This window comes from Chamaea fasciata, unplaced genomic scaffold (genome assembly GCF_029207755.1).
Source record: "Chamaea fasciata isolate MVZ Bird 193981 ecotype frontalis unplaced genomic scaffold, bChaFas1.0.hap1 SCAF_3, whole genome shotgun sequence".
Lineage (NCBI taxonomy): Eukaryota > Metazoa > Chordata > Aves > Passeriformes > Sylviidae > Chamaea > Chamaea fasciata.
The window spans coordinates 83,262,496-83,282,489 of NW_027094088.1; positions in this window are offsets into that span (position 1 = coordinate 83,262,496).

A 19,994-nucleotide genomic window follows, 5' to 3' on the forward strand; every position below is an offset into this window, starting at 1 on the left:
TTCTATAAAACAAAGCTTTCCTGAAGATGAGCAAGATAAGTTTAACCTGGGAGGAAGTGATCTAACCCAGATTAAAAAAAAAATAATAAAGCTGATCTGAGAGGCAAGAAGTACTGTAAAATAGACATCAGGATTCTTTTTTGGGGCATAGCTGAGCATTTAGTGCCTAAATCAAAGAAGTGCTGGCTTTGACTTTTATTTATTAAAAAATGTAGTTGCAGAACTATGTCTTCAGTGTTACTGAAGATTAAAATTCTGTTGCACACAGACCTAATGTCCTCTTTCTACAAACAATATTCCCTTTCCAAACTTTTTCATTGGTGTTCTTGGAATACTTCTATTTTAAATATTCTAGTTTGCCCACTAGTATTGGCCTCCAAGACATAAATCAGGGGGAAAAAAGTCAATAAACAATGCATAATAAAAAGTAGAACTGATGGATCTGTGGCATTCTTAAAGAACAGATGCCCTCCTTGCACATGCATAAACCCTTCTCCTAGAAGATCTGAATTTCAGAGCCTCCTCTGTTGCTTATTTACTTGGTGAAATTTCTTGTTTTCTTCTGTGCTTTGATTATTGCTTCTTGTCCACATCTCAACTTCTTTGTTGAGCACAGCAAATGAAAATAGAACTATCAATTAGTCATTGTTTCTTCCTTCTCATCACTGGAATGTCTTGTTATTAAAATAATATACAAAGCCATATTTCACCTTCTGTTATTAGCATACTTGTGTCACATTCCTTTGTCTCTTAAAGAAAACATGTTGATTTTCTGATGGGAATGCCATGCACAGTCTGCTGGTGTGGTTTAGAGGTTAAGAGAAAACAGATTCAAAGGAGGTTAAACAAATATTTTCATATCACCATGTAATTTTCTCAGGTCATTCCTAAAAGAAGTTTGTTCTATTATTTGAATTCAATTTATCTTACTTCAGTAAAATGTATTAGTTTTTACTTCATTTTCTTAATAAGTCTAAGAAAGAACAGATAGATGAATTTACTCTTCATGTAAGACTGAATGAATCTTGAATCATTCTGGAGATGAGAAGGACTTGCAAAACAGGATATGTTTTTTCATGGTCAGTGCTATTGAAATTTCAAGTTTCATTTTGTATTCTGCTTGAACAGAAAAAAATATTTTCTTCTAAAATGATCTTATGAGATAGATCTGTGGGCTTTTTATGGTATCCAATTTAAAGCAATCCCATTCTCTGGATTGGCAATAACCTATTGATGCTTTAAGATGGAAAAAGGGGTTTCTTGACAATTTTCTTGAATATTGTGCTTTTTATAAGTACACAGTGTCTTCAGTCTTGTCTGGTTTCACATGGAGCAGGAAGTTTTTTATTTAGATAGACATATCTAGCTGACTCTGGGGTATCTTTGTGGTGGTACTGTCTGCATCTGGAAAAAAAATACAAACTTGTCTTTCAGCACATTTTTGTTGATTTGAAAAACCATGTTGTTTCTTAACATCAGCCTTAACAGGAAAGACCCAGGCAGAAAAAAAAGACATTATAGAAAGTAGACCAATTATCCCCCATCAGTCTATGGGTCTTGCTGAAAAGTGTGGTTGAAAGTGGTGTGATGTTCCACTGTCTACTCCTGATAATATGTCTCCACAACCGCTCTGCTCTTCTGATAGGACTGTTTCCAGGAAAATGTTTTTGAATCCCATATGATTTCTGTATTTTCTTTTAAGATACAACACAATTAAGAGAGAGCTTCTCTTGGGAGCACATGCCATGTTTTCTGATACTTTATCCAATGCTGAAATTTTCTTTTTATTTTGCAACTTGTGAAATATTAGAAATATCACTGTCAGAATTAATAGGAAATGTTTTTGTCATCACATTTCTCTAATTGAAATTTTATGATTTTAATGACAAGAGCCATTTGCTGTTTGCAAATTGGGGTCCTCCTCCTTCAACACCTATTACATATCTCATGTTGAGAAGCACAGATCCCAAATATACCAGAAGAAAGGGATGAAGAAACAAATGTGAGAAGGAATTTCAGAGTGTCATCAGCCTCTGAAGGAGACTGGTGATGTTTATGGTTTATATAATTTTGAAGATAAAAAAATAAAATGAAACTCAAAGTTTATTCTTTTAAGAATTGCACAGTTTATTTTTATATGGGGATAGTCATGGGTGTGGTGCATATAAGAAAAAAATATAGTTTTGCTTACAAAAGCTGTCAAGGGGAAGACTTTGAGAAATTTTCTTTTCAGTACGTTTCACACCAATATTGCTGATGTGAAACACATTTACATAGTGAATCACACAGAGTATCACTGTAATATATTAGAAAAATGAAAGCCTTCCACACAAAAGCCTTCTACAGAGAGCATGCTTTATAAAAAAGTGACAGCATTAGAAGCTTACCTTTTGTATGTAGCTTGCTTTTTTTTCAGAATGACGAAACCCAATGTTTAATACTTACTCATGTAAATATTGGGAAATTTTACTGGGTTCCTTTATAATGTTTACTGCACCAAAAAACCTACTAAGCTCCCAAAGGGCCTCATCCTTCTTGTGGAGCTGATTTGGAACCAAGTGTCACAAAATCCTGAGAAAAGACAGAATTTGAATGTAATAGCTGATACACAAAGCCTCCTGACATAATGCATCCTGATGGATCTTTTCCCTGACTTTATGAAACAAAAGTGAGGAATACCTTTATTTTGGAGATTGTAGGTGTGACTTCTCAGACTCATGTGAACATGTGACAGGATATGTAATAAGAATGAGGTAGGACATGCAATGAAAAGGCAAGAGTGTCAAAATCATATATCTTTGAGCCTGGCTATGCTTACCCATTCCTTTTTTAATGTTTTTGGCTGTTTCATCTGAGCTGGTGCTAGGCTTTGTCTCAGCCAAGAGATTTGGCAATCTCAGGCATTTACAAATTTAATTTGAATAAAAATCCAATAAACAGAAATAATACTGGCAAAAATTTAAAAGGAGAAGGACAAGCAGACAAGCAAGTCTTTCTAGAAAAATGAAGAAACTTACTCAGAGCAAGCAGCACAATAATGCAAAGCCTGATTTCAGAACAACTGCCACAAAGAGAAGCACTGCGGAAATTCAGGAGCACAATAACTTTGCAGATATTTGATTAACATAAGGCATAAAGAAACACAGGTTAAGCCCATGGCAGCATTTTTTTGTTTACTTGAAGGGCTATATTTGCCATAAAAACAAGAAAAATCGCATGTGGACTAAGGTAAGGGAAACATCAGAGGCAAAACTGTAGAAATATCTCTGTCTGATTGCGATGGTGTGGTGCTTCTCTCGGGGCGTTCGCCCGCGCTTCCTGGCTAGTTCTGGCACTGGCATTGCAGAAAAGGTACGGTCCTGTATTCTGGAATACAGTTCCACTCCTTTGGGTCCTTGCCTCGGCAGAAGAGTGAACAGTGCGAGAAATAAAAGGATGGAACTCCAATGGGGAACTTCAATTGAGTTTTATTAAATCCACGTGACTTCCTTCCACCCAGGAGTCAGTCTGCTGAAGCAGGCTTACCTCGCTGGGTTTCACCTTAAGTATGGGGGTGAGGAAGTGGGAAGGGGAGAGCCTGGAACCAATACAGGAGGGGAAGGGAGTGACCTAGAACATAAATGACAGACAGTGGAACAAATCAAGGAATAAAGGGGGGAGGAGAACCGGGACTCTACCAACCACTCAACATCCTCACCAGAACTTTCTAGAGACCAGAGTGAGGCTGTGGATTGATGGACAGGCCCATAATTGTGATTGACACCTGGCAATCACTTGGATGAAACCAAGGAGGGTTTAACATAGGGGTACATGGGAAAAACCATGGTGACTTTATATAAAAACAGTGTAAAACAAGGAACAAATACAGAAAACAGGTAAAATCCCAAAACACATGACTACATCTGATCACTCTCAGCAGGGTGTGCTGTCCAGCATCTTTCATGCGGTACAAGCAGATTTCTGGTGAGAGCCTGTAGAGGTAAAAACACTATTAAAAAATCTGTACAATAGATCTTGCGAAGGCATTATCCCCACTTCATTATCTTTCCAGATTAATCACTTCTGTCATGTTAAAAAATAACTACATAGATATGTCAGAAGTCTAGAGTGATTTTGAGGTGACAAAACTGTGCTTAGACAAGCAAGTATGGTAAATAGTATGTGTGACAGAAATAATAACATTTTTTTTCCTCCTAAATGCTTATAGCCATGTATTTTTTTATTGGTACATTGTTGAATCCCTCAAAAAACCAGCCTGAATTCCCCCAACATTGGGCTGTAAATAGGACAAAGTCTGTTACCTCAAATGCTTCATCTCATCCAGGTGATACCAGAAGACACTGACTGATATTTGGGCTAGAAACTTTCAAAACCCATAAAAGATCAGAAATTCTGACTTAGAATGAACTTTATTGTGTCTCATGGTTTAACCTCAGCTATAAATTATTATAGCAATGGATGGGTCTTAAATAAATGCTATCTTTAATGAAAAACAATCATCTGAATTTAAAAATTACTGGTGTTTCTATGAGATTCTCCCTCTCTAGAAGAATGTAAGCTGAAGAAGAGAGCTTCTTGAATTCCGGAAGGATTACATGAGATCTTGCTAATTCGAGAGAGCTGGAAGACTGACTTCTGAGTGTTTAGAAAGGACGTGTTTTTGTTTGGAAAGACAGGTATCTGCTAGGGAAAGCTGGGGCTCCCCTTGGAATGGAGAATGTAAGCCCCCTCCCTCCAAAATTATTATAATTTTGCAAATAGGGTCTTTCAGGCAATGATCAGGGAATAGGAAAACCTGTTTTTTACTAAGAATATTAAAAATACAAATGTAGTATTACAAAAAACACCCAAAAAAATCCCCAAGCAAGCAAACAAACAAAAATCCTAGAAACCCTGACAGAGTCAGAAATACAACCTGACACCCTGTTGATCAGGGTGTTGGAAGCAGTCCAAATAAATCTTCCGGGAGTGACAGATGTGGTTCTCTTTCAGATGTTGGAGTAGCAGAAAGGGTCCAGTGGTGGTGAGATGAGTCCAGTCATCCTCTGGAATCCAGTGGAAAACTGGCTACCTGGTGTTCCTGGGTCTTAGTTTTTATCTAGGTAGCAATGGTTGGCTCCCCCCACTGGGCGGATCATCTCACAATGGGATGATGTAACTGTATCAGTCATGTTGTGAGCCTTAATGGCCCATTAACAGAAAATATTCCGCAGAGGGAGGATGGGTTATGGAAGAGATAAAGAACATTGCTCTACCTGGTTTTAACAGCTGGCCCATTAACAGAGGGCACCTGCCCCCTCACCCCTGGAGTTATGAGGTATGGGTTATAGAAGAGATAAAGAAAACACCTCCCCAATCGACTTCAACAGATAGAAAATAGAATAAACATCTTTGGTTACGTATTGCAACCCAAGACAGGTCAGAATGGGTTTTTGTCAGAGGCAACTCTTCCTACTCTTTACATGACCATTTGTGCTTATTTTGCACTGATACTTTGTCCTGTTATATATTCTTCATTAGTGTATGTCTCAATGCATGTTTTATTATAGCAACCTTTTCAGAACTATAAGATCTGGTGTTCAGTAACCACAACTGAACTCTTTAGCAGGAGGTAAAAAAAATTTGGGGAAAGGAAATAAAATAAGTCTTTTCATAATGCTAGTCACAGTATGTCTGCAATAGCCTGCGTTTTCAGCTCCTGTACTCTTTGCCATCCTAGCAACTGGGAAGAATATTTTTACTTGCAGTGTCCATGTTTGTGCTGGAGGGTGAGTGGGATGCAGCAAATCAGAGCCAAAACAGCCACCTTACAGAGCAAAAATTTACAGCAAAGTCACATTTTAATGTAAATTTTTATATGAAACTGCATTTTACAGAAGTAGAGACATCTCCTAAACCCTGGGAACTCCAGATTATGCTCTTTTTTTTTTTTTTCTTTTGAGGCCAGTTGAAATAAGTGATGCTTATTTCATTCCTATTGTTATGAATTCACTATATTCCTGTTCCTGCTGCAGTAGGAATAAAAGCTGAGAAAACACAAGCAGAATCATGGCCTTAGGCTATGGCTTCATCAGCCTTTGAGAGGGATTAAGTGGTCTAACTGCCTGCAATAATGTGGGGTAGGGAATCTCTCCAACGTTGCATTCTTTAAACACCATAAAGATTAACAGCATATTAACTGGTGTTAATATAATGACTAATTCCTTTATTTTGGTGCACATGAAAAGTTAATACCTCATCTTAATTTCCATCAATGTCTTCTTCAGACTGCTTGCAGAAGACTTCCTATTAGCAAATTTCATACAGAATTTGGCAAATGGCTAATTATTCATGCAGTTAAAATGATACAAACCAGTTTTTATTTGAAAAAAATTGGCAAAGAATAAAATATAAAGTTTGGCAATACTAAATCTCATTATCTCTTTAAATGTGTTAATGAGTGATTCCAAATTGTGTTCCACATCAAAATTAGGACTGTGTGCAAGGGAGCATAACAAAATAGACTAAAAGACATCGTTTTGAAAACACAAATAAAGTGAAAAATAGTACATGTAATTTTGAACTTCACTGTTGTTTTTCTGTAAATTTAGTCCCTTATTTAGAGTACACAGTTAATATCTGAAAATTTTTGTATGAAATTTTCATATGTTACTATGTTAATAAAAAGTGTAATTATTTATAATCAAGTAAATGGTAATGAGTCATGTTGAAATAGATTAGAATTAGGTTAGACCGTGGAGTTGTCCATCTTGCACATTCCTGGTATTCCAGTAATGTTAATTCCAAGCATCCTGGATGTGAAGTTGACTCAGATCTTTGGTACAGTCTGGACCTGAGCAATACAGAAAAACACTAAATGATTCTTCTATTTCTTCAATAAGAAATCTGGAACTGAATATAGTTTCTCAGACTAGCAGAAATAGTGCTAGGCAACTCCCATTCCCAACTAGGTTATCCCAAATAGCTTTATCCAAGCATGGAAAATTAACTAAACCTCTTTTTCCTCAGAGACTAAATGGATGGCTGCAGAAAACACTCTAATGTGCCAGAAGATATAAAATGTTGTTTGTTGTGTCCTGGGTAAAATGAAACTGAAAATCAAATGGAAAAAGAAAAAAATCCACCTTTTTTTTTTTTTTTTTTTTTTACCTTTAGTTTGATTTGTGATCACTATAAAATTATTGTAATAGGTTTTCCTCTTTACAGTGTTCTTATGACAGATATAAGTAAAGCTTACCTTTATGGGGGTTTTTGTCACTTTATATCCACTACTTCAGCTTAAAACAAGTTTAGCTTAATGTGGAGGACAAAAACTTTATGAATTGTATGTTTTATATGTCTTTGAGATAGTATCAACAGAAAGATATTTTTTTCTTAGCATTTATAGGAAAATAAAGCTCAAATAATTCTTGATTCATATTTTAATTTTTGCTTCTCTGAATCTTCCTCTTGGAGGAGATAAGGATGGGAAAAATTTGTTTGAGTATGCTGTTTCTCTTTGCTGTCAGATATTGATGTTAATAATAATAAACTATTCAAAGTTCAAGTTAAATAGAATTCTTATTCAAAAGGAATGATGCATACTGTATCATCTTCTGTTTTGTGCATAATTTTGTTTCCGCTTACAGCACTGACATTGTGCATCTCTTGGTTTATGTTTACTTGAAAATGTTTATGAACCTGAGAAGAATTTCAAACTTTGAACAATTACAGTTTCTATTTTGTGCCATACCATGTGTTTTGTTCCCTGTACTAGTCAAATATCCATCATGTAATCATAAAATATCTAATTAGCATCAGCTGCAGTGATCTTAAAGTCATATTCTTGTCTGATTGACATGCATGGTGAAGCTTTACAGTTTGAAAGTCAGGTAGTGAAAAAGAAATTGGTAGTAAAGGCTTCAAATTTGACTTAAAATAAATAACTCAGCAAGATTTTGTTCTTTTGGAGTCTTGCAAACTTGTGAATAGGGTTGAGGTTCATCTCATTAAAATTGAGCCTTCTAAAAGCTAATGCAGGCCCTCTTGGATAGCTGCCTAAGCTCTGCCTGTTGAGAATGCAGAGACAAGCCTGCCCCAGGATAGCACAGTGTGCAGAATCTTGGCTTCTCTCTCACAACAGGGCATGTTGCCATTTGAAGATGACCGTATCTATCCATTGAAGTGGAATACCAAGCAACCAGTGAAAAAAGAAGGCTGCACTTTAGGGAAGAAGCAAGGATTTAGGCAAGTCCTTGGACCCATCATCTGCTCAGTACGCCGTTCTCTTCTGTAAGCTCCTTGACTTGGCTACAGATTTTTGTACATGCTCGTAAAGATTTTTAAACACGCAAATGGTTATTTATACACTAAGAGGTACTTGCCACCTACTTTTATGAAGGATTTGGGGGAAAAATAACTTTTCCTCATAGTTTGCATTTGTGGTTGTATGCCAGGGATTGATTGTTTAGGATTAATTGATTTCAAGTGTGATTGTATTTTTAGAGTGAACCTTCTCACCACCACTTCCCACATGGTCTTGTCTAGTCTCTGAGGAATTTACCTTCCCAGGAGTACACTAGGGGATGGGAATTTAGAAATTCTTTTCACTCTCTCCGTCTTATTTTAGTCCAGAGAAGGACATTTTTGTTTAGGAACTAGAATCACCATGATCACTGAAGCCAAAAATATTTTTATTTATTAATTTAGTGAGAGAATGATTGCTCTCTAAAACCACTGCTCTTAGCAGTTAGTAGAAAGATTTTATTATGTGTGTGTTGGCATTAGGACTGTTACTGAAATAGGTTTACAGATTTTCTACCTGAAGTATAACATGAAGAATTCAGCTTTCATTCACCAACAGCTATATTTAACAAATGCTTTAAACTCTAAGATTTAAGCAATAATTTTGATTATGACTATCTTGATATAAATCAGGCTTTAAATTTAACAGCAGTATTATCTGGGGAGAATGAGTGTTTGAAATGAAACCCCATGTTTAGTGACGTGTTCCAGCAAAAGTGTGGAGGGCCTTTTGTGACTGAGACCCAATATGTCCCTTTTCACACATTTTTGGATAGGGTTGTGTGTACAAGAAAGGCTAATGGAAGAAGCAGAATCCAGGTATTTGTTTTAGGCTAGCTTGTATGTGAAGCTGGATGTTATTGCATAAATGGGAGCTGTTGGCAATTCTCTGTTGTAATGCCATGTACCATACCTGCTACTGGCTCTGTTCAGTGGTGCAGATGACTTCTTTTCTGAATATCATCAAAGTATTCATTAAGTCATGTACAATTTTCCTTTAAGGCAGTAAAAAAGTGTCTTTGACTTATGGCTGTGTGTAAACTAGACAGACAAATTCAACCTGTTAAACCAAACACAAACAACTGTTTTGCAAAGAAACAGTGTATTTTTGATTAATAACTTGAAAATTATGATTTTAATTTTTACTCCGAAATGTGATTGTGAGCTCCTGATAAAACTAAGCAGATAAGGTAAAGTGCAGGGTGATTTATCAAAGTAATCTGACAAACAATATCAATACAGTTATTTCAGACATGCAGTTCTCATTGAATATTATGAATAGTGTGGCAGGTTTCTTAAAACCCATCCCAAGGAAACATGAATTAATCAAATCATGAAGCTTGTTCATTTTGTAATCTGAATTAGCCTTTCCATCATGAGATGGAAAAACTGTGAAACCAAATGTGTTCAGTTTTCCTTCAAAATAAATCTTACACAGTCTTTCAAAATGTTAAAAAATGATGTGAAGAAATACAATTCAGTTTTCAGTTTCAAGTCAATTTTGATTGGCTGACTGAAAAAGGTTTCTGTAAAGGTAACACAACTTCCTATTTTTTTTCTGATTTCAAACCACAGATATTTGGAATGAACTTGAAAAATGTTCTTAAAGGCAAAAATTTATGACAGTTTGTGTTGCCCCTCCTCCTTTACTAGATAAACTGTATTGTCAGTGAATGAAAAGCACACAAGTTTGAAAGTTTTGTAGTGTTCTGCCCTCCTTGCTTTTCAATTCAGCATTACTTACAGGCCATCCTGCAAGTAACACCCTGATTTGATGTTATCAATGCAGTAATTGACACCTGTATGGAGCTGACTACTCCCATTTACAACCAGAATCACTGTTGCTTAAGCAGCACTAGACCCAACACATAGTAATTTAGTGGACATGGATCACAGGTCTTTGAAAGAAGCATTTACTTTATAAATTTTTCTTTATATCTCATTTGTGTACCCTCTTCCACCTGAACTCCATGACAGACTGGATATTCTATCAGACTCAAAAAAGAAGAAATTTTATCTTCTATTTATGTCCCTAGCAAAAGCTCATGAAGATAACAGGCTGATGAGACTAGAACAGGAGCAGAAGACACAGTACAGAAAGGTGAGGGTGAGGGTGAAAGGGAGTGAGGGCAGCAAGGGGAGGCATTGAATAAAGGCAAAATATAAGGAAGACTGAATTCAGCACAGTCAAAGAATGACAAAAGGAATAAATATTCATGAGGGAGAGCTTGCCAGATGGAAACTGGAGACTAAAACAATAAAGATTGCTTGAACAGGGCCAAAGAGTGGTGAGCAATATCCTTACTGAGATAATATTAACTGAAGTGAACTGATAAGTGTGATTTGCAATTCTGTCAATGAACTCATCATGCCTTCTCAGGCCTACTAAAGGTCCTTAAATTCCTCATGTAATTTCTCCAGTGAAAATCTTTATCTAAACTGGCAAAGAAGTGTATTCCTCCTTAAGTCTTGTTCGTGTCTGCAAATGTCAACTTCACGTTTGTTATAATGTCCAAAATTTTCATGTACCTTTTATTTTCCCCTTTCTAGTAGAGTTTTGGCAAGATTAAATGTGCAACTTTAATCTAAAGAAAATTGATTTAAATAAGGGAAATTTATATTTCACCTGGGGGTAAAGAAATCTTATCTTTAATTTTCACCAGCTGACAAGAGTTCATGGTACAGAATTGGGTTCAGTTCATAGAATCTACCTGAAGCATGTATAAAAGAGAGAATTCTGAGGTGATAACAGCCTAAGAAGTGTAGAGACAAAGCATTTAACATAATTCAATACTGAACTGACTGCAGTTATGTGGCTTTAGAGTCTGAGTTACATTTCTGTTAACTACATGTAAAACTACTTTTTCCTCACAGACATATCAGAGTACTTTTCATTTATATGGAAACATGAAATTAGAATTCAGACAGAAAAGAGATCAAAAAGAAAAAAAAGTATTTGTGTCTTGTAATGTAGAGATAAATTGTTTTTTTGAATTTTCACTGGAATATTCTTGTAAGATCATAAACGGAGATGGTCATGGCCTATTAATTACACAAAACCTCTAACCATATAAAATTTAATTTCCCAAATATCTTTCTAGAACATGAAAGTCTGCACAGCTTATGAAGCTTTGAATTTCATGTAAATGAAACAATATGATTTGGACATATATGTTGAGATGTAAGAGGCAGAAGTTTCCTTTCTCTAACTGCATCTCATAAAGAGATCAAAAAGAATGACATTCTCAACAGTACTGGAAAATTAGTATGACTTGAGAATAAATATTTAGATTATAATTATCTGTTAAATGTGTCCAAACTGTCAATTACGTACTATTTGTTTAGTGTCATGAAGGGTGAGGTAAGTAATGATCTATGCCTTTAAAAAACAATGACGGAGTTAAATCTCAGATATTTCCTTCTTAGATGAACTTCTGAAATTAACTCATGTTTTAAAAGGGTCTTAATCAAATTCTTTTTAGTTTAATTTTTCGTCTGCGTGTCCCCATTCCTGCCATCAGTCTGGTACAAGACAGGCAATTGTGGCATGTCTGTTATTCAAACTGTCACCAGAAATGGTCAGCCTATGGAATTAAATACTGGAAACAGTGCAAAGAGTGAGACTGGTGAATAAACTTTAAAAAACTCCTCCTTGCAGAGCCTGAAACAGTTGCAAAGTCAAGTACCAAAGAAGAAATGTTTGAGGAAACCCACAGAAAACAAATTCTAGACCGGTTACTTGACACTTTTGATGTCAGGATGTGGAAAAAATAACTCCATAGAAAGACACACTTAGATGAAACTTCTGAGCAATAGCTTACCTCTAAGTGCAGTTCATAAGAGAACACTGCATTCATTGATGGGGTTGGCAATCTGAGGGAACAGTTCTCTATATGATTAAGCTTAAAATAACTACAGGAAAAATGACCAACTATGGGCAATTTGACTTTAGGAAAACTATTTGGCAGGTTGTATGTGACAGCTGAAGAGCAGATGGAAGTTGCACTGGGCAGGTGATAAAACAAAGCGGTGTGATCAAGAATTAGGTTGATTGAAGGATTGAATGCAACAGCAAAAGAGCAGCCTTACAGAGCTTTTAAATGGAGGTGTGTAGCTACCTCAGATTTGCAGCTATTAGAAAAGTAAAGTGCCTAGGAGGAGGGAGAATAAGTACAGAGCAGAAAAGTACAGTGCAACTGAGAAATAACTGATATGAGAGCAAAATTCTATTCAACTCTAAAACAGATTAAAGAAAAGGAAAGAAATGCAGCAAGTTTAATAAATTTATAAATTTTCATAAAAATAAAAACTGGCATTAAGATGTAAGAACATAAAACAAAACAGAGGAAGCAAGTTTTCTGTATCATAGCTTTCGCAGTATTTGTGTCAATGGCAGTGTTCAGACTGTGGATGGAATATCTTCCACACACTGCAAAAATGCAATGGCAAATAGAAGGAAAATTACTATTGCACAGAAACCATGTAATAAAACATTGCAGCAGTCTTGAGCATAATCAGCCTCAGATTCAGTTTACCCATGTTCTGGCCCTTGGAACCTCATGGCCCACCTGCTTCACAGACATACTCAAGCAAATGGGTGAGTCTCAACCAAACAGCTCAGGCACACCATTTCATCAGTCCTTGGCTTTGATCTCTAGGTCCCTGCAGTAGCCAAATCCCACATCCTCTGGTCTCTCCAGTATGCAGCACAGACTGGATAGCACAGGCTGCTTCAGTAGCTGTCTCCCAGATCTCATGCATACATGCAGAATACAGAGTCCTTCTATCCAGGAAAACCAACAGAGTTTGATAAAACAGGGTAGGCTGCACTGATCAGCCCTGTCTGTTCAAACATATGGTGAGACAAGTGTTCTGACCACGTCCTGTTTCCATGTGACTGTCCTCAAGTCCCTTATTTATTTTCCCATCCTTGTTTTTTCCTCCAAAAACTACCTGGATCCTTCCCTTTCCCCATCTTTTGTTCTTCCCATAATACATACCACATACCATAATAAGCCTCATAGAATCCCAAGATTCTCTTCTGCACCAACAATCACAGAATCACAGAATAGGTAAGACTGGAAGGGACCATAGTGGGTCACCTGGTCCAACCTCCCTGCTCAGGGTCATCCCAGAACACAGGGCACAGGAATATGTCCACGCATTTCTTGAATATCTCCACTGAGGGAGACTCCACAACATCTCTGGGCAATCTGTTTCAGTGCTCAGTCACCTCTGCAGTAAAGATGTACATGTTCAGGTGTACCTTCCTGTTCAGCAGTCTTTGCCCATTGCCTCTTGTCCTATTGCTTGGCACCACTGAGAAGAGCTCAGAAACATCCTCTTGACACTCTCCCTTCAGATACTGATAGACAGTGATGAGTTTCCCACTCAGTCATCTCTTCTCTAGACTGAACAGTCCCACCTCCTTCAGCCTCTCCTTGTAAGGGAGATGCTCTGGTCCCTTAATCATATTTTTCACCCTCCACTGGGCCTGTTCCAGGAGCTCCATGTTTATCCTGTACTGAGGAGCCCATGAGTGCCACGTTTGAGTATGTGTGGGAATTGGCAATGAGGTGAATCAGAAAACTTCTTGACAAGACTTATCATGATGGGTTTCACCCTAGTCCATGGACCTCCCAGGACATCTCTGGAAAGGCCTTGTGGGGAGCTCAAGTCTCTGATAGGTTTAAAAGGGGATCTTCAGCACAAAAACTCTGAAAGCACAGCAAGGGGAAAAGGATGTAAATATATATCAGCAAGGAATAAAAGAGTGTGTTGTTTTTCTGTTGACTAATGAGATTTGTCCACCATGCACCAGTTAGTTTCACTGGACTGGAACCTGGAATTGGGAATCTGGAAGTCAGACAAAGCCCATTTTATTCGTAATGTTAAATGTCAATATAAATAAATAATGTTGGTAGCTTTTCTCTATTAAAAATGCTTGTGTGATTTCATAACTGCAAACATATTTTTTTGTAATTATTGATTTTCCTGAGAAGAATACAGTTCTCTCCAGAATTGTAGGTAGGTTTAGATTCTATTACATTCTAAATTAGGAATCTGCCTGCTTTCTGTTAAGTCTGCAGAAAAGGAACAGTACAAAAGACAGGTTTGTTCACTTCCTTTTTTAAATTTTTGTATATTTTTGTGCAGCAGTCTATGATTATCCATTATTTTTTAAAATCTAGACTTTGTGGTGATTAATGGAACATATTGCATGAAAAGGCAGCTACTTGTTATCATTATTAAAGGAGATTGGCGTCAGAAAAAACCACCCTGTTAGCATACTTAACTGTAGAGATTTAATCTAAACACTTATCAATGTTTCAAATAAAGTATATAAAAGCCACATTTATTTATAGAAAATGAGACAGAGCTGTGCAGCTGGGCTTGTAAGACCATTTGTTTATAATGCATGACATTTCAGGACAGAAGAAAACCAAAGACTTTCATCAAATAATGAAAACGTATCTGTGTTGTATGTGATGTAAATAGCACTAAGGGAACTGGAAAATGGTGGACTATCCTAAGAGGAAATAAAAAACATGAATACTTTGCCATGCATGTCATATGGAAGCCAGTAATAGAAAACAGCTAGAAGCTTTCTCTTTACTCATTATGTGAGACAGAAGACCAGAAAGTATTGAATATCTAATTAAAATCACTGTTTATAAAGGGCAAGAAGAGGAGAAAGATCAAATCAATCTGTATTGATAGCGTGGAAAATTTTTATGTCAAGGTTTAAAAAGGAGTGGTTTTTATGCCTCCTAAGCTATTCAGTCAGCTGAGGCATTTTCAAGGAGCTTTGGTGTCTGAAAAAAACTAATTTGTCGAAGTATGTGCTTCTGACAAAACAGAGCATCAACAAATTCCTTAATTAAAACCAAAAATGTTTTAAATACATATCAATGTTTTGATTGAACTTTTGACAAATGATGTTCTTTCTGTCATTTGAGCTGGCATTTTCTGAAACCAAGGTAACTCTAGTAACAGATTAAATGAACAAAATAGTAAATAAAATTTTGATTGCCTAAGTTGTTGTTTTGGTTTTTTTTTTTGTGGTGAAGGTTGATTGAGATTTTTATCTTATACAATGCACTGAAATTCTATTGACAGCAAACAAGAATCTACAGTTTTTGACATATTGGACCATAATTTCTCATTTAAAATATGCCTGTTATTTATATTTCAGAATAAATTTCTTAATAGTCAAAGATATGCATTTTCATTTTTATTCTGTTTTCTAGGAAAAAAAAGTTTATATATCTCAAATTACTCCATTCTCATCATCTTGGGGAAAAAAATGGTTTTGTACAGTGGCCCCAGGGGATGTAGAGAATTATATAACCATTTAGGTGGGAAAAACCTTTAAAATCATCGAGTCCGACTGCCAAGTCCATCGCTAAACCCCATCCCTAAGTATTGCAGTGCAGTAGGCCTTCTGCTGAGAGAATGAACCAACAGGCTAAATATTGACACTTATTTTGACCTTTGCAGTTGGAACAATCAGAGGGATGCATGAGAAGAAATATGGTGTCATTAATGTAATCACAGAATGCCTTATGATTGGAAAAGATCTTAAGGATTGTCTAGTTCCAGCCCCTCACCCAGTGCCATGGGCAGGGATGCCACCCACTCCTACAGGTTATAGAGCCAGGTTACAGTAGAGAGGCACATGTCATGTCATCACTTTGGAGATCAAAGGTTTTTAGGTACCAGTGGTAACATAATTCTTTAGCATGCCATCCCAGATAAACTAGTTAACACATGGAGCCAGTAAAGGTAAGGTTGACTGGCTAGTAGTTCTCTGGGCATTCCTTCTTGTCCTTTTGAAGATGAGGGTCTTCAAAAGGACCCTCAGGTTCTTGCCAACCTTCAGGCACCCCTCCTGATCTCCACGACCTTTCAATGATGATTGTGAGTGGCTTCTCTGTGGTGTCCACCAGCTCTCTCAAGACTGGTGGATGCCCATGGGCTCAAGAGGGGCCCATGGACTTGTGGATGCCAAGTTTGCCCCCATATCCTCTAAACTAATTCTTCTTGACTCAGAGGAACTCTTCCTTCCTACACTCCTTTACCTTGGTCTCCTGGGTCAGATATTCCCAAGGGCTGGTCTTGTCGGTGAAGACCAGTGCAAAGAGAGCATTCAATAACTCTGCCTTCTCTGCATCCTCTGTTGCCAGGGTCCCCTCTTCACAAAGTAACAGGCCCACATTATCCTTAGTTTTCTTTTTCCTTTTGATGTATTTGAAAAAGCCTTTCTTGTTGTCCTTGACATCCTTGACCAGTTTTAATTCCAGGTGAGCCTTGGCCTTCCTTGTTTTATTTCTCCTTACTCTGACAATCTCTCTATATTCATTCCAAGTGGCCTGACCCTGGTTCCATCTCTTGTGTATTTCCTGCTTACACTTTAGTAATTACAGGAGTTCTTTATGCACCAACAAAGGTCTCTTTCTCCCTTTTCTTAATTAGTTGCTCCTCTGGATGTATCTTTCTTGAGTCTGGAGGAAGGGGTCTGTGAATATCAACCAGCTCTCTAGGACGTCTCTTCCCTGCAGGGCCTGTTTCCATGGGATTCTTCCAAGGAGACCCCTGAAGAGGCAAAAGTGATCTTTCTGAAGTCCATGGTTGTCATCTTACTTGTTGCCTGCTCCCTCCTCACCCAGTACTGAACTCCACAATCTCACTGTCACTGCAGCCAAGGCTGTGCTCAACATTCACATCTCCAATGAGGCCTTCCCTGTTAGTACAGTAACAGCACACAATTCCTTGTAGGATCCTTTACTGCCCATGCAGGAAGTTGTCTCCAATGTTTTCCAGAAACCTCCCAGACTGATTGTGCTTTGCTGTGTTGAATCACCAGCAGGATGTGAGGTCGTATTTTGGGCTGTTTGGACTTGCTCAAAGTATTTCCTCTTAAGCTCTTTACAGGCAGTTCAGGAGGTACCAAAATACTTGCTAAAACCTGAAGTATTAAACCAGGCTCAGACGATTGCTAAATCAGCAGAAAAGCACACCATTCTGTGCAAAACTAATCTAGTGCCATGACCTGGTTTCACCCAGAAGTGTGGTACTTGATGATGGATATGTCATTGCACAAAACTGTGCTTTTTTCTACTGATATAAAAGATGAATGCCACTGAGCAGTCATTCCAAGTTCCACAGAATTTTTATGCCTAAGTGAAATTGGCACCGAATGCCAAGACTAGCTGAGCTAAGAATATCAAAAAGCTACGAAGTTATACTGCCAACTTTCAGCTTTTTGCTCACCTCTGAGATGTTACTCTTACCTAGAGGTGGAAAAGTAACAAAGAGCTGGAGAGCATTCTATCTCATTACATCAAGATTTGGGACAGGCTTTCCATTCTTGCTTTCTTTCACCCTCAGGCAATATACTATTCAGTTATTCAAGCCTCAATGTAAATTTTCTATATTTTCCTGACACTGCTTGAAGCAATCTCACTTATATTACAGGTGAACCAAAAAGAACTGGTCCATTTAATATTCTGCTCTCATTTGCATTATGTTACTTATAATGTTTTATTTCCCATATTAATGTCACCAAAATTCCACATTTTCCCTCTTCATGTGCTTGGGAAAGGCTATAGGAAATTCTAATTCTTTTGTGTTAATGGACTTGCATTACAGTTCTGCAGGCCAAGTTGGAATGAATCACTGACTCTCGAAAATGCAATTTATTTTCTTTAATATTTTGACCTTTGCAAGTTTCTCTTTGGCTATTCCTTCCAATGTTTAGAAACAGGCAGGGAAGAGAATATCTAAAATGAAAAGCAGTAGCTAGCTTTAAAAAAGCAAAAGAAATATTTTAGCATTTTCAGTTAATGCATTGTTTTTTATAATTGGCTTGTTTAAGAGGAAGAGTAGAAGCATCGAAATAGGAAAAGAAATCAAATCCAGGGTGAAGTCCGCTGCTTGGATGGAGACTGAATGAACAGACCTTGTAAGTAGTCTGTAGAATTTGTAATTTAAAGTTGCAAATTTGCACTGAATTTCATGTGTGAAAAGGAAATTGCTTTATGACTGCTTCATTTTTTTGAGAAGAGACTAAAAAGTGGTCTTGCCTTGCCACTTGGCACATAACAGCATGCAAATTGCAAGACTTTCCTATGCCAGTTATTGCCAACTTTTCTGCTCCTTAGGCCTACTTTGCCCTCATCTTTCCAAGGAAGGGTGGGACAGAGGTGGGGACTATTAGAGACAGTTTATCTTCCCATTGCATTGATTCAAATGAAAACTGATTTTTTTTCAATTCTCCTTTTTTTTTTTTTTTGCTTTTGTTCAGAAAATTCACAAAGACTATCTCATAAAGAACATCCAACAGCATCATTATTTGAAATTATGACCTCTCAGCTTCTGCATGTCCAGTAAATCTAGAAAACTGTTGCCTTTAAGTATTCAGGTGTAAACAATGTAGGGTGTTCTTGGGAAAAAACACAGCTCCTTCACTGTGCCTCCCCCACACTCCAATATGAGAATCCTTTAGTGCTCTGTTGGTAGGTACAGCTTCACTTACATTAGCTTCAACCCTAAAATTTGAATAATTAAGCACATGCTCCTTCATGAACTGATATAGAACCAAACTTAATGAAGCTGGTTCCCTGTCTAAAAATGAATTATCTACCATCAATGGGTAAAATGAGGAAGGAATACAACCCAGTGAAGGCATATCCTGAAACAGTAGGAATTCTGTTAAATTTTTATCCAGAATATTTCATTGAAACAACATTAAGTGACCATCTATGTCAATCTCTTCAAACACTTGCTGAAACTTTGCTAATTCCAAGTATATGATTGTGGTGCTCTTGTGTCTTCAATGGAAAAAAATCAGTCCCTTAACATTGTTTTAATTTTTTCTATCCATTACCTTTCTAGTTATGGGGGAGAAGAAGGAGGGAAAGAAAGTAAGGGAGCTAGAGAAAATTGGAGAAAGAAGGCAAGATACAAAGAAAAGCTTAGATATTTAGTGCTGTACAAAATTTAGTGCTCTGCAAATTAAAACATTTGTGTTTTAAAGTCTTTCTCCTAACAGAAAGTTTATCATTTTTCAAAACAACATTGCAAATAAATCTCAAATTTTTCGCTCTTTAAAATGAACTGTTAATGAATTCAGATGTCTGTGGCTTCTCAGATACTTATGCAATTTGACAATGTTATCCCTCAGCCAGTATTTATGAGCTGCTTCCTGGACTTTAACTCCACACACTGCCACCAGCTGTCTTAAAATGAGGAGTAGTTTGTCCCTGAGTTCCAAGAGGAGGGCATGGAGAATACTCCCAGCTCAACTATAGCACATATCCTTCTCCTCCTTTTTTCCTGTCCTCTGTCAACCTTCACTGACCTTGAAGATTGTGTGGCCTTTGGGCTTTCTGATCCCACAAACAGAATAAATTGCATACATGCTGCATAAACACTACCAAGAATTGTCCCACAGAAGTTAGACTATCTGTCACATTTCTTCAGTGACAGAGAGAGCTTGCAATGCATGATGTGGATTAGAGCCTGCCAGCAAAAGCAAAAGTAGCAAAAGAACAGCTTCAGCCTCACACTACAGCAACTGCAGATTGGTGTGGCAATGGAGGAGTCATATCTTGATTCACATGCATCAAGTTGATATTTCAGTGCTGCCTTGTGAAATGTCTGTTAGGTGGAAGAAGTCAGGAGGAGATAGTAGAATTTGTCTGCATGCG